This window comes from Strix uralensis, unplaced genomic scaffold (genome assembly GCF_047716275.1).
Source record: "Strix uralensis isolate ZFMK-TIS-50842 unplaced genomic scaffold, bStrUra1 scaffold_486, whole genome shotgun sequence".
Classification (NCBI taxonomy): Eukaryota; Metazoa; Chordata; class Aves; order Strigiformes; family Strigidae; genus Strix; species Strix uralensis.
The window spans coordinates 15,011-29,734 of NW_027437080.1; the positions used below are offsets into that span (position 1 = coordinate 15,011).

A 14,724-nucleotide genomic window follows, 5' to 3' on the forward strand; every position below is an offset into this window, starting at 1 on the left:
CGGCGTGTTCTGGGCTGGCTGTAGGGCGTCTGGGCCTGACGTTGCACCCGGGTGCGGCGTCGTGTGTGGTCGGGCCCAGATGACATGGAGTTGCTGCTGTCCTCAAGCACTGGGGAGTCGTGGGATGGCCCCAATGCCGCCTGGCTACCGGTGCTGGGGCTGCTGCTCTCCGGTACTGGGGAGCCGTGGGATGCCCCCAGCGCTTCCTGGCCAGGGGTGCTTCTCTTAGAACTTTGTGCTGGCGCATGGCTCCTCTCTCGGCGTGTTCTGGGCCGGCTGTAGGGCGTCTGAGCCAGACGTTGCACCCGGGACCGGTGGCGTGTGTGGTCGGGCCCAGATGGCCTGGAGCTTCTGCTGCCCTCAAGCACTTGGGAGTCGAGGGACGGCCCCAATGCCGCCTGGCTACCATTGCTGGGGCTGCTGCTCTCCAGCACTGGGGAGCCGTGGGACGTCCCCAGCGCTGCCTGGCCGACGGTACTGCTCTCAGCACTTGGTGCTGGTGCGTGGCTCCTCTCCCGGCGTGTTCTGAGCCGGCTGTAGGGCGTCTGGGCCCGACGTTGCACCTGGGACCGGTGGCGTGTGCGGTCGGGCCCAGATGGCCTGGAGCTGCTGCTGCCCTCAAGCACTTGGGAGTGATGGGGCGGCCCCAGTACCGCCTGGCTACCAATGCTGGACCTGCTGCTCTCTGGTGCTGGCGAGCCGTGGGATGACTGGTAGCCACCAGTGCCAGAGCCATCAATCTCTGAGCTGTCACTGGAGTCTGTAAGGGGAAGCAGAAAGGTCACGGGAACAGAAGCCACTGGTGGAGAGGCCAGAGAGGTAGCCACAGCCCTTCTGGAGCAGAGGGGCTCTGCCAAGTGCAGCCTAGGCACTTCCTGCCAGGCCTTGCCTGGGCCCTGGCCCCAGCCCAGGGGCATGAAGGTGCTTTGCCTCTTACCGGTGCCCTGGCCAGCACAGCTCTCACACTCCCAGCTGGTCCTGCTGGTCCTCAAGTTGGAGCAGCGCCGGTGGGTGCCCTCGGCAGCGCAGGAACTGCACAGGAGCAGTTCCCAGGGCCTGGGGAAGAAAAAGGATTCATGGAGGACAAAGTGATGGCAGCACGGGATTGTGCGGCACAACTCCTGCTCTCAGTCGAAGGTGCTCTTGATGCTCTTCGAGCTCTTGGTGACACAGAGATCCTGTGCAGAGCCCAGGGTGCCGCTTTGGCAACTTACCCCTCTTCCTCTGCCTGCTCCCTGCCTCCGGGACAAAGGCACTCACGGGCATCGCAGCGGCTGTGCCTCTCAACTAGTGCTTCGTCTAGAGGCCCGTTGTCCCATGATGGCAATCTGATGGAGAAAGGGAAATCGCTGAGCCCCTGCTGCCCCGGCATAAGGCTGGTGCAGGGCAGCCCTGTTCCTCCCCCCTGCCCAGTTTACAGCTCCTCCATGAAGCTCAAGTCCAGGCAGATGGGACAGTCGAGGGCCAGGACTGCAGGGGCTTGCAGCCTCCTATCTTGTGAGCCGGGCAGGACACCAACCTCAAAGGGATTCGGATGCCCATGGTGAGCATGTCCAGGATAAAGTCATGCTTGTCTCTGCAGACGGGGCAGTTGAAAGAAAAACCTGTGTACAGAGCCTGGCCCTGCAGCGGGAAACAAAAGGGAGCAGGATTTAGGCCCTGGTGCTGCCCAGCACATGCCGTGTCCCAGGGCCGAGGGAACGGCTCCTACCTGGATGCAGGCCCGGTGGAACCAGGCGTGTTTGCAGGCGGGGCACACCATGGTGTGGTAGGACTTTCTGTCCTCCACAGGCTCCAGGCAGATGACACATTCAGTGTTCTTCTCCGGAGCCGCCTCCACCTCCTGCTCTGGGCGGTGCTCCCTGCAGAAGGACCTGGGGGGAAGAGAGAAGGGATGGGTGAGGTGAGAAATGCTGGGTCCTTCCCCGCGTGGGGGTGAGGGGGGGAGAGGAGGTACCTGTGGGAAGAAAAGTACTGGGTGACGCATTCACCCTCCATGGCACAGGGCAGATGGAAGCTGCGGTCGCAGCCCTCCCGACAGCAGGTGATGGCGGCCCCGTTCTTACCACAGACGAAGCATTTCTAGAAAGAGCAGAACAGCCCCCATCAGAGGCAGCCTCAGGGCCTCCCCAGCCAGCCCCACGCCTCCGGGCAGGGCGCAGGATGTGGCTGCTGCTGGGCCACAGCCCACAGACCTGCCCAGCACACGAGGCTCCTGGGCTGGAGCCTTGTGGAGCTGCTGGGAGCAAGGCTTTTGTCCCAGAGCTGCTTGGAGGGGCTGGGATCTCTTTCCTGGGCTCTGGGCTAAGCTCCCCCAAACCTCTCCTGACACAAATCTCCCTGATCTTGTCAGGTCCTCACCTTCTGTGCTGCCCGCTTGACTATGCGGGGAAAGTCCTCAGGGAGAATTGCCAGAAGCCCTGATTCCTCGTCCTGCCAGTGAAAAAGCTCACTGGCAAAAATCTGCAGAAGAGAAGAGAAGGGAGGAGGAGCTGATGAGGAGAGTGTGGCCGGGAGTGCCTGTCAGCGAGCTGGAGGGAGACCTGGGGCACTCACCACGCAAAACAGATGGGCACAGAGCACTTCCTTCTCAATTTTCTCCCCGCAGAGATCCAGGTCAGCCTGTGCCCGGCCACAGAGCATGCACACTGGAGGGGAGAGAGCAAATGCCGACGGGAATGAGCACCTCTGCAGGGCCGGGGGAAACGACCCTGAGGGATTGTCCCCAGGGGCCTGCTCTGTCCCTGAGGGGCTGAGGGCAAGGGCTGGGGGCTGTGGTGAGGAAGGGGCATTGCAGGCACTGCGTCCCCCTGCCACCGTGCTCAGCCCCACACTGACCGCCCCGACAGCCCCTCTGCTGCGCTGCAGGAGAGAAACTTTGCTCACCGTGCTCTATCGAGTCAGGGGCCTCCTCCTCTTCCCTCTCAGACATGGCGCACTACCACAGCGAGCGTTGGGAGCGTCCCTGTCCCAGCAGCACTGGGGTGTCTCTCCCAGATGCTCCTCGGCGGACTCTGAGGGAGAAGCAGAGCGCGGGTCAGCTCTCAGCGCCGCCCCAGTGCCCCGAGGTGTGGCACCCCCCTTTTCCCTTGGCAGCCCCCCACAAGCCCCATCCCTCCCCTGCCCTCTCCTCACCTCCCAGGTCGCACTGACGCACGGCTTGAGCCCAGCGATCCTTTTTATAGGCTTGTCCCTGCGGGTCACAGTGGCCATTGTGACATCAGCACCCCCATATATGGGCAGAGACACGTTTGGTGGGTCACAGTGGACACGGTGACATCGGCACCCCCATATATGGGCAGGGACACCCTTAGTGGGTCACCGTGGCCACGGTGACATCAGCATCCCCATATATGGGCAGGGACATGTTTGACGGTCACAGTGGACCCAGTGACATCAGCACCCCCATATATGGGCAGGGACACGCTTGGCGGGTCACCATGGCAATGGTGACATCGGCACCCCCAGGCAGGGGCATCCTCAGCCTCCTGCCCACCCCCTCTGAGGTTGGTGGCACCCATGCCACTGGGGCGGCTGGTCCTGTGGCAAGTGCATAACCAAACGCCAGGTCCCGTGGGGGATCCTGGGCTCGCCCATCCCACCTGTTCCGAGGGGCACCCCCCATGTCCCCATGCCACACACTGTCCCCACATCCCCATAACACCCATGGTCCCCGTGCCCCATGCTGTTCCACTGCCCCACAGGTGATGACCTTCAGCACCAGCCCGGTGCCCACAGCCACCTCCCCTGGCACCACCACTCTCCCCAGTGTCCAGCCTGTGGTCATGATATAGAAATGTAAAGAAATTGAGCACATAACTAAAAGATGGTTAGCCATAGTAGGCCTAAGAGTTGTCTGTTTAAGCTAAGGCCGTTTGAGCTGTGGGAACAAGGCATTTTGAGCTGTGGGAACAAAGAAGCAAGCTCACATGAACAAAGATAGAGGCCCCAAGGACAGAGGATGTAGAACCATGGCGACAGAAGATAACGGGCATTTTATGACCCAACAGAATGGGTCTGGGCCCCTGGCACCAGAAGATAACGGGCATTTTATGACCCAACAGAATGGGTCTGGGCCCCTGGCACCAGAAGATAATGGACATTTATGACCCAAAAGAATGAGTCCAGACCCAAGGGCGTGCATCTCATTTCAGATAAGGTGGATGACGGGGGATTTAGTCAGAAGGATCTGGTTTTCAGGGGACGGGCAATGTCGAAATTGGGGAAAGGGTGACGAGGAAGACTGCTGGCCTTCCTCTTGAAGATCCCCGAAGACCACCACCAGGAGACAACGTGCAGGCGCAAGAGTGACATAATTGTTTTAGAACTGCTGACACATCTTTTTGAACTAACCACACCTTTGTAGTAAATATGTATGTTTGTGTTGTGTAACCTCATGAATATGTATGAGATACCTGCATTTAAGTCATACACTAAGGGGCTTAGGTGTGCACGCTAGGTGGAGGAATCCCCCGTGCACCCAGCGCTGCAACAAAGAATGCCTGCTTTCTAATACTCTAACTTTGAGTCTTAGAGAGTTTTCTTCAACCGTCTTTTTCGGTATCAGTTTTGGCGACCCAGATGGGACTCTGCTTCTGAAGCTCGACAGATCCTGGGATCACGGAACCTCAGCCGGCACCGGGGATTTCTCGGAGAGGGACCCTGATCCCTGGACTGAAGGGCCAGAAGTAAGAACTTCAAATTGTAAGTAAAGGCATTCTTTTCTTGATTTTGAAAATTTTTGGTTCCCTGCTTATAAGTTGCAGGTGCATAGCTGTGCAGGATAAGCGTGGGAAAGTACGCACAAAAAAGGGATATGGCTCCCTAGCATATGCTTTGGTTTGGTGTATTTGGTAACTTTGTACAAAACATATCTTTGTTTGCCTAATAGGCAGGCAGCTGCCACGGAACAACTGTTTTGAGCTCTCAAACCTGTATGATTGAGTGAGTTGTGTGTGTGAGATTGTGAGACGTACGATTATGTACGAAGCGAGTGCGGAGTCTGGATCCGCGGTTCTGTTATCCCACGAGGGGTGCAGCCGGAGAAGGATGAAGTGACTGATAAATAACTGCTTTAAACATTGTATCCCTTACACACGTATATTTTTGCTGCTATTCTGTACACATATTTTTTTTTCCTCGCTGCTATTTTGCTTTATATACTTCATATATATATATATATATATATATATATATAATGGGGGCTGGGAGTTCTACGGGTGGAATATTAAAGAAGTCACCTTTAGGGTGTATATTACAGCATTGGAAACAAATTGGAGGCCCTCCTGAAGGGTCTCCTAAAAAGGAAGATTTAATAAAATACTGTAATCGGTGGTGGCCTTTATATAGGCTAGATGAAGGAGAAAAGTGGCCAGTGAATGGGACTTTAAATTATGATACCTTGTTGCAATTGATGCTTTTTCTAAGGAGGGAAGGAAAGTGGGACGAAGTAATGTATGCTGATATGTTTTTCACGTTACGGCAACATCCAGACTGGCAGAAAAAGCGTGGGATGAATCAAGCCTCGGCAGATCCTCTTATTCTGGCATTAGAAAAAGATAAAAAGGGCAAGAGGGCGTTAAAGAGGTGCTGCTCCGCATGCAGCATAGGGCAGAGGTGTTTAAAACTGACTCGGGAGGAGATAGAAGAAGATTTAGAGCTGTTAACTGCGCCAAGGTTATGGATAACGGGCAGGCGAGATGAATTAGGGCAGGAAGAAGATGATGATAATGAGGGAGCAGGGATGGTGGACATGGAAGCGGGGAGCTCTACGCCCATTTCAGAAAGAACTCGGAGTAGGCAGAAACCGGGGTTGCAAGTCCCCTTACGGCAAGCGGTTGGAAATGATAGTCTGGTTTTTGTAAAAGTTCCATTCTCAATTGCCGATTTGAATAATTGGAAGGTGGCTGCCGGAAGTTATAGGGTTGATCCGGAAAAGGTCGCAAGTGCATTTGAAATGATGGTTAAAACTCAAAATCCAGATTGGCAGGACATAGAAGCAATACTACAAGTATTGTTTGACAGCACTGAGCGAGCCATGATCCGGAGGGCAGTGCGAACGCATCTGCGCCTCAGATGCATTACAAGGGCAAGTGGAACAGCACTTCCCCTCAGTTGATCCAAATTGGAACCCCAATAATCCAGACGATAGGGAAATGATCGGGCGCTACCAAAAATTAGTCCTATTGGGGATACAGAATGCAACTCCAAAGGCTGTTAACTGTTCTAAATTGTACGAAATTAAACAAAATAGAGATGAGTCCCCAACTAATTTTTTGAATTGGCTAAAAGAGGCACCCAGAAAGTACACCACTTTAGATATTGAATCAGAGGAAGGAACAGGACAGCTAGCCTCTTTATTTATGGGGCAGGCATTGGGCGACATCAGGCGGAAGTTACAAAAACTGCAGGGGGCAGAGGCTAGAGATTTAGGAAAAATGCTGGATGTTGCCTGGATGCCATATCGAAACAGGGAAGAGGAGAAAAAGAGGACTAATGCTAAGTTGGTAACTGTTTTGGAGGATATTCAAAAAAATCGAGGAACTTTCGGAAGTGTGAGAGGTGGAATGCGAGGCAAAGGAAAAGGTCGGGGATCACCGAACCCGACTGTGGGTCAGAACCAGTGTGTTTACTGTAAGAAGGAAGGACACTGGAAAAGGGAATGCCAGCTTTAACAGGAAATAAGGAGGTGGCACCAATTATAGCATTAGAGGACTGAAGGGGACTGGAGCACTCTTCCCCAGCAGAGCCTCTGGTTACAATTGAGCTGGGAAACGAGGAAGTGGAGTGCTTGGTGGACACAGGGGCAACCTTTTCAGTTTTGAATACAAAGAAACAAGAGTTAGGAGCTAATATGATAAAAGTTATTGGTGCAACGGGAAAAGCAGAACAGAGACCATTTTTCAAGCCACTAAAATTTAAAATTGGAAAACAATGGGTAACTCATGAATTCCTTTACCTACCAGGAGCTCCAAAGCCTCTAATAGGTTGAGATCTGTTAGAAAAACTAGAAGCCCAAATCAAATTTAAGGATGGAGATGTAGAAGTATTGATACCAGAATCTAAATATGTCCAGGCTTCAATATTCTTGTTACAGGAGGACAAATTGGATAAAGAAGAAATTCCGAGAGAGATAGAAGAAGCAGTAATCCCTCTCGTTTGGGCTGGAGAGGTACCGGGGAGGTCCCGGAAGGCTGAACCTGTGAAAATAGATCTAAAGCCAGATTCGACACTGGTAAGATTGAAACAGTACCCCTTAAAAATTGAGGCTAGATTGGGATTGTTACCTCTCATACAAAAATTTTTAAAATATGGTTTAATAAGAGAATGTGAATCCAAATATAATACCCCTATATTGCCAATAAAGAAATCAGATAGAAAAACATATAGGATGGTTCAGGACTTAAGAGCCATCAATCGAATAGTACAGGATATCCATCCAGTTGTAGCAAATCCTTATACTTTGCTAACCACACTGACTGATAAACAAGGATGGTTTACTGTACTAGATTTAAAAGATGCCTTTTTCTGTATCCCCATGGCCCCAGAAAGCCAAGACCTATTTGCTTTTGAATGGGAAAATCCAGAAACAGGAAGAAAGACTCAGTACACATGGACTGTGCTCCCACAAGGATTTAAGAACAGCCCGATGATTTTTGGAAACCAGCTCGCTAAAGAACTTGAGGATTAGTGATTAGAGAATCGAGAGGGTATTGTTCTTCAGTATGTGGATGATATCTTATTAGCAGGAGACACCAAAGAAGAATGTTTCCGGTTAACAATTAGCCTTCTGAATTTCTTAGGGATGAGTGGCTATCGAGTGTCACGAGAAAAAGCCAAAATTGCCCAAGAGACTGTAATGTATCTGGGTTTTGAGATTTTCAAGGGACACCGGCAGCTGTCAGCCAAAAGGAAGGAAGCCATCTGCCAACTTCCAGAACCCAGAACTCCCCGAGAACTGCGAACTTTCCTTGAAATGACTGGTTGGTGTCGTTTATGGATTGACAATTATGGACTGATGGTAAAACCATTGTATGAGATATTGAAAGCTTCTGCTGATTCCTGTTTAACGTGGACCGAAGACGGGAGAAAGTCCTTCAAGGAACTGAAAAAATCACTGTTAAAGGCACCAGCATTGGCGTTGCCGAATATTGAAAAGCCTTTCGAACTGTTTGTCCATGAGAAGAAGGGAATAGCCTTGGGGGTGTTAGCACAATTTCTCGGGCCCTTGCGTCGAGCAGTTGCATATTTTTCCAAGCAACTAGATACTGCAAGTCAGGGGTGGCCAGGATGCCTGAGGGCAGTGGCAGCAACAGTAATGTTAATACAAGAGGCCCGGAAATTCACCCTAGGGCAACAAATAACCATATATGTGCCCCACATGGTAATTACAGGTTTAGAACAGAAGGGAAATCATTGGTTGTCTCCAAGCCGAATGCTCAAATATCAGGCTGTCCTGCTAGATCAAGATGACACTAAATTAAAAACAATGGCTGTATTGAATCCTGCAACTTTCTTGTCTGCTGAACTAAATGAGGAAGACAATTTAGAGCACGACTGTCTACAAACCATTGAAGAAGTATATGCCAGCAGAACAGACTTAAAAGATACACCTCTACCAGACCCCAATTTAGAACTCTATACAGATGGAAGCAGCTTTGTTATGAATGGACAGCGTGTGTCCGGATATGCGGTGACTACTGTGACTGATGGCATAGAAGCCGAACTACTGTCACCAAACGTATCCGCTCAAAAAGCTGAATTAATCGCATTGACTAGAGCATTAGAATTGAGCAAAGAGAAGAAAGTGAATATTTGGACTGATTCAAAGTATGAGTTTGGAGTAATTCATGCCCATGGGGCTATATGGAAAGAACGAGGGCTTCTAACCTCACGAGGAACAGCAATCAAACACAAAGAAGAAGTCCTAAAACTTCTCGAAAGTGTACAATAACCTGCAGAAGTTGCTGTAATGTATTGTAAGGCCCATCAAGCAGGGGACAGCAAACAACAGCGTGGGAATAGGCTGGCTGATGAGACTGCTAAATGGGCTGCACGAAAAGGCATCTCAACAGAGGTTCAGGCATTAGTTCCAGAACGTCAGTTAAATTTACCTTGTGGCAACTGAGGCACGGACTCCTGAAGAAATCCAGACAGAAAGAGAGAGAGAAAGAGAGAGTTTATTGTTACAACAGTACATACTTATGCTCTCGGATGCTGTCGGTAAAGCTCTTACTTCATAGTTAACAAATCAGCAATTAGACAGCTATCAACCTTTTCTCCTATCAGCATAAGACCACTCTAATACGCGCTGTGCAGGCCAATCATCCTCTCGTTCACGCGCTGTTCTGGCGGTAACATCTTCTCACAGTTCAGTACTTTTCCACAGTTTAGTGTTGCAGCTGTCCGTTGTTTTTCCCTGCCACCTTGGCATAGCTCAACAGCCTCTTCTCTTTCTTCCAAGGCCTGTTTTTCATCAAAACCTAGCACTTTCTCACAGGCTGTGCAAGGCTGACATGCCAATGCCTCCCACATCTCGCTTTTCTTTGTTTTGCATCTGCACCTGCAAGACTTGTTTCAAGACTTTATCAATTAAGGGTTAAGCAAACTTCAAAAAACACAGCATACTTAAAATAGTTTCACAGAAGGCTAGAAACAATACAGCAGTTACAGTTACTAGTTAAAAAGAGTAGGCTAATTTCATTACCCATAACTAAGGGATATGACTAAATACTACAAAAATAAACAGTAAGGAAAATACAGAATAGCACACTTAATGGGGTACTAACATTCAGATCCGCAATTGCTGGGGAACCCCGGGTGCAGCGAGAATTTAGAGTACCCTTCCTCACAAACTGGAAATCCTACGCAATGCGTCCATCCGTAGGTGAGGCATCCAAAATCGCTGCAAGCAGGTCCAGCCTCATTTATCTAATTCAGCAGGCCAAAATAACTGGCAATTTTCTTTGGGCAGAAACATCTGATTTCATCCTCCTGTTGGGTTCCACCCAGAGCCTGCCCACCACTCAGGGGGGAAAACCAAGGGAGTTTCTAATAAGGTTAAACACTTGAGTTCTTAATTCGTAATATTGCTAAACAAGGAAAGTCAAATACACATATTCTTATAGCATTACATCCTACATTTTGTCTAAGCTACATCTTCCACTGGTGACTAATAAGCTTATATATTTCATTAATGAGTTGCAATTACTGTTAACATTTTCTCTGAAAAGAATTGGCAACGGCAGTGTATTTTGTCCCGTTGCAGTAGCAAGCATTACCCATACATTCTGCTTAAATGATCAGTTGAAGAGACTGCAAACTGTCAGCACAGGGGCATCCACAGCCGGCTCCTGGGTGTCCACCAAAGGCTTCCTCTCACGCCACAGGTATGGTCGCACACAACTTGCCATTAACCACCGGGGAGCGTGACCTGTCGAAACACAAGCATAACCTCTTCCCCAGGTTATTAAAGGATATGGTCCTTCCCAGTTACCACTTTCCAGGTTTTTTGCTAACACTTGAGCCTTGCCCTGGACTTGTTGTTGGTCTGGTATCTGCGACGAGATGTGCTGCAATATTGGTGGCACCTGTGAGACAGGGGAAATGTTTAAAAAGTTCATGACATATAATGTCTTATTTAGCCTTTCATGAGGTGTAGATTGATACCCTCCATCTCCGCCTTTTTGTTGTTGTAATAGGCGCTTTAGCATGCCATTCGTACGCTCCACAGTGGCCTGTCCGGTCGGTGAGTGGGGAATGCTGGTCAAATGCTTGACTCCCTACTGTTGAAAGAAAGAAGAAAGAGAAGCAGAAACATAAGCAGGTCCATTGTCTGTCTTAATCTGTCGTGGCACACCCAAGGAAGCAAACGCAGCTAAAAAGTGTCTTCACACATCGCGTGCTATTTCACCTGTGTGGCAGGATGAAGACACTGCTCCAGAAAAGGTATCAACAGACACATGTACACATTTTAACGTTCCAAATGTGTGACAGGCTGTGTACTAAAAGCTGTCCAGGGTAGTCACAGATTGCTGTCTGGAATTCTAAAGACACTTGTATTAGCCATGTAACATGTGCATAGTAACCGGAACAATGATACACACAGGCTCCTGACCAGCAAGTAATAGTAGGCGCTGCTACCTTTCATGATCAGTTTGGCAAACATTTCTGGACGAGTAGTGACCGTCTTGTGTGTTTGGTGTGACAAAAAAATCCATTCAACAATAACAGGACGGTCACTAAGTGTTTCATCCCATTGAAACAGCAGAGCATAGGACTGCCCTGAAGGATTAAATAATATCAGTTGATATGGATGACCGGGCACACATGGCGATGCTTGTCTTTCTGAAATGGAGTTAGCCACATGGTGGAGATCTTGTTTTGCTTTCTCTGTAAGTACTCTGGGTGATGTCAGTGAAGGATCTCCTCACAAAATATCAAACAAGCCATGCTGATCATCATTAGTTAGACCCAACAATGGCCGTATCCAATTTATAGCTCCGAACAGTTTCTGTAAATCATTTAAAGTCTTAACATCAGTTTTAAGTTCAACCTGTTGTGGGACAATAGTCTGTTCACAAATTCTCCACCCCAGGTACTGCCACTGTGATGATCTCTGTACCTTTTCAGGTGCTATTTGCAACCCCATTTGAGATACTGAGTCTTTGGTTAAAGCAAGAGCCTTTTCTATGATCTCCTGTGTTTCTGCTGCTATAAGGAGATCATCCATATAATGATATATAACAGCCTGGGGGACCTGCATTCTAACAGGGCTCAAAGCCTTTGCAACAAACCACTGACACATCGTGGGACTCTTTTTCATGCCTTGTGGCAAAACAACCCAGTGGTACCGTCTTGCAGGTTCACTGACATTAATACTGAGAACAGAAAAGGCAAATTTAGGTGCATCATCTGGATGCAAGGGAATGGTAAAAAAACAATCCTTTAGATCAATTAGATGCCAGTTTCGGGGAATCATTGTTGGGGAGGGCATTGCTGGCTGTAACGTACCCATATCCTCACAACTTTTCAATTAGCAAGGGCCACTGACCCACACACACAGGTGATTCTCTTTTCCAGGTTAGTTTCAGGGTGGGTTTAGGGGTGGGTTGCGTTGCAGTGGCAATTAAGACAAATTTGATCCAATTTGAGTTCCCCATCGAGCCATACAGTCACGACCCCATAATGTAATAGGGGTTTCTAATATAAATGGACGAATAGTTGCTACCCAGTTTACTGGGCCCCTTACATGAATGAGATCTTTGCTTTGAAATATTACAACAATTCAAGACAACAATTAACACAGAATTACTGCATCCCGCTAGAGGAGATATTTCCCATTTTTTTTCCCATTTCCATAATGTAACATCTTTAGGCGAGAGACTCTACTTCCAGTTAAGATTTAAAGGGGAGTGTGGTTGCAGTTGAAAATACTCAGAATGGACTTTAGAGAACAAGCCACAAGCGGTCTGTTGCAGGATGGATAACATATCTACTGATGGATCTCCAGGTGGAGAGTTATGCACAAATTGATATTACACCGAATCTATGGATACCCATATCATTTTCTTTTTTTTCTACCAGTTTGATATTTAAAGGGTTGTGGAACCATGCGTTAGCCTGTGAAAAGTTGATTGCCAGTGAAGGTTTCTCAACTTCCAAGAGCATAGAGATGAATGGGTAATTTGAGAGCTCCTTGAATCTTGCTCTATGAAAACTTTCTCTTTCACCACAAACAATGGTGAAATTTAAATTCTTTCAGATTTGCACAAAAAAAAGAAAAAACAGTGTATTCCTGCAGTCAGTGTACTGCATACCGGGAAAAAGAGGTTGAAGTTAGTTATGATGAGTAGTGTGTTGCTAAGGTCACTTAAGCTGCATTTCTTTTCCAGTGCTTTTCCATGCCCTCTGTTTTCAAGCCTTGCAGCTGTGCTGTCCCTGAGGACACTTGTGTCTCTGCTATGCAGCTGCGAGGCTGGGGCAGAGGCAGTGCTGTGCAGGTGTCAGGGAGTCAGCCTGGCACAGGCACCCTGAGCTCTAGATGTCCCTAACTCGGCAGGAGGTTGTTGGGCTGCAGGTGGCTTTGAGACATCTGCCTGAACGAGCACATACGGGAATAAACGGGCAGGTACAAGCTGCAGGGAGACACATTACCCAGAGCCTGCGGGGTGGCTGTGTCGTCATGCGTGTTACTGTGGTTGCTCTGCCAGCTGGCACCTCTTCCATACCAGACACGCCGTGCCTTTGCTTAGAGGTTTGCACATCAGTGCTGTGGCCCTGGCAGGTCTGATTCTCAGTGCTGTGATGTGAAGGGTCAATGCTGTTATCTGGAGGCTTGTTGGTACAGAAGAATTTAATACCTGGCATGGAAGGGAGGAAGCATTGCAGGGAAACAAGGACAGGCAGGCTGAGTCCTTCCACCAGCATCCTGCTACCTCTTAGCACTGTTCTTCGCATGACTCTGTTGGAGAGGCGAGGCTAGGGGATAACTTTGAGCCAGCAGATGTTTCTGCACCCGGCCAGAGGTACAAGATCTCTTTGGGCGTACCTGCTTTTTCATCTTTCACTTGCTGCTTAGATAGAGTTTAACACTTTGTCCTGTCCTCAAACAGCATGGATATAGAAAACTAAAGAGGAAATGCCCTGTGGTCCCTAGCTCCCCATGCTTGTGAAATAATCTGTTCCTTTGGAGGGAGTGAGAAATTATTTAACATCATGACTATTTAGGGTTAAAATTATGTTGTCCTAGGGCAGTTCTCCAAACTACCCAAGTGACACAAGAGCTTAATCTCATGGAGGTAGGCTTTGCAAAGTACACTGGTGCCTTCAAAATGTGATTTATTCATATTAATTAGTGTTCTTTTTGGGGGTGGCAGAGGTAAACTGGTGCCCATGAAGGGCAAAGTGCTGCTCTTCAAGTTTAGAGAGGCAGCAGAGCAACACGTGAACATCACCACAAATACAAGTAGGGTGAGAGAACCCTCAAGAACACCGATGTCCAATACTTTGTCCCTTGTCTTGCCCTTGAACTGGTGAGTGTATGGAGCAGGGAGCTCTGCCAGCGAGAGGTCCTCTGCACAGCTTCAGTGACACTCCAGTGGTTTCTGCTGCACTGGGGTTTGTGCAGGGCGTGGGCAGAGGGATGCATGCTGCTCAGCCAAGGAGCACGTGGGGATTTATACAGCAGAGTCAGAATTTTGTACGAATTGAAGATTTTGTCTCATACTTGATGGAGTGTGGGACAGCGAAGCACCAGAGTTCTGTAGCTCAGCTAGAAATGCGTCAATAGCGCAGTCAGGAGGTGCACGGCACCTTGAAAACCCCTTAGCAAAGAGGCTTTGGGAAATGGCTCTGTAGAGCCACCTGCGTTGGGCTTGAAGTGCCCTGCATGCAGAATACCTGTGTGTTAGTTGTGGAAGGCTTACGAGTGCTGCCTTTGAACAGCCTCTGCCCCTCTGCTGCTCCATCATCTGCAGGGATGGTGGATAACCCAGTGAGCTGGGATGCGGGTACAAGCCCCTCTGCCAGGGCTGGGCAGTCCTCCTGCTGTGGAGTTGGTTTGAATCTGTTCTTCCCCGGGGTCAGTCTGACTTCAGCGAAGTCACTCCTGATTCAAGGGAGTAACATTGCGGCTAAGCCCTCAATCAAAGGACCATGTGAGTTGTTAGTGGCTGAAATGCCATGTGCCATGGAGCGCTTGCTTGAAAAATGAGCAGTTTCATA

The 14,724-nt window shown here is 49.2% G+C and overlaps 1 pseudogene; it reads right to left on the minus strand.

The window, feature by feature from the left end:
• Positions 1-225: 225 nt before the first annotated feature.
• LOC141939002 (E3 ubiquitin-protein ligase PHF7-like) lies at positions 226-2,932 on the minus strand (annotated as a pseudogene).
• Between the last annotated feature and the right edge of the window lie 11,792 nt (positions 2,933-14,724).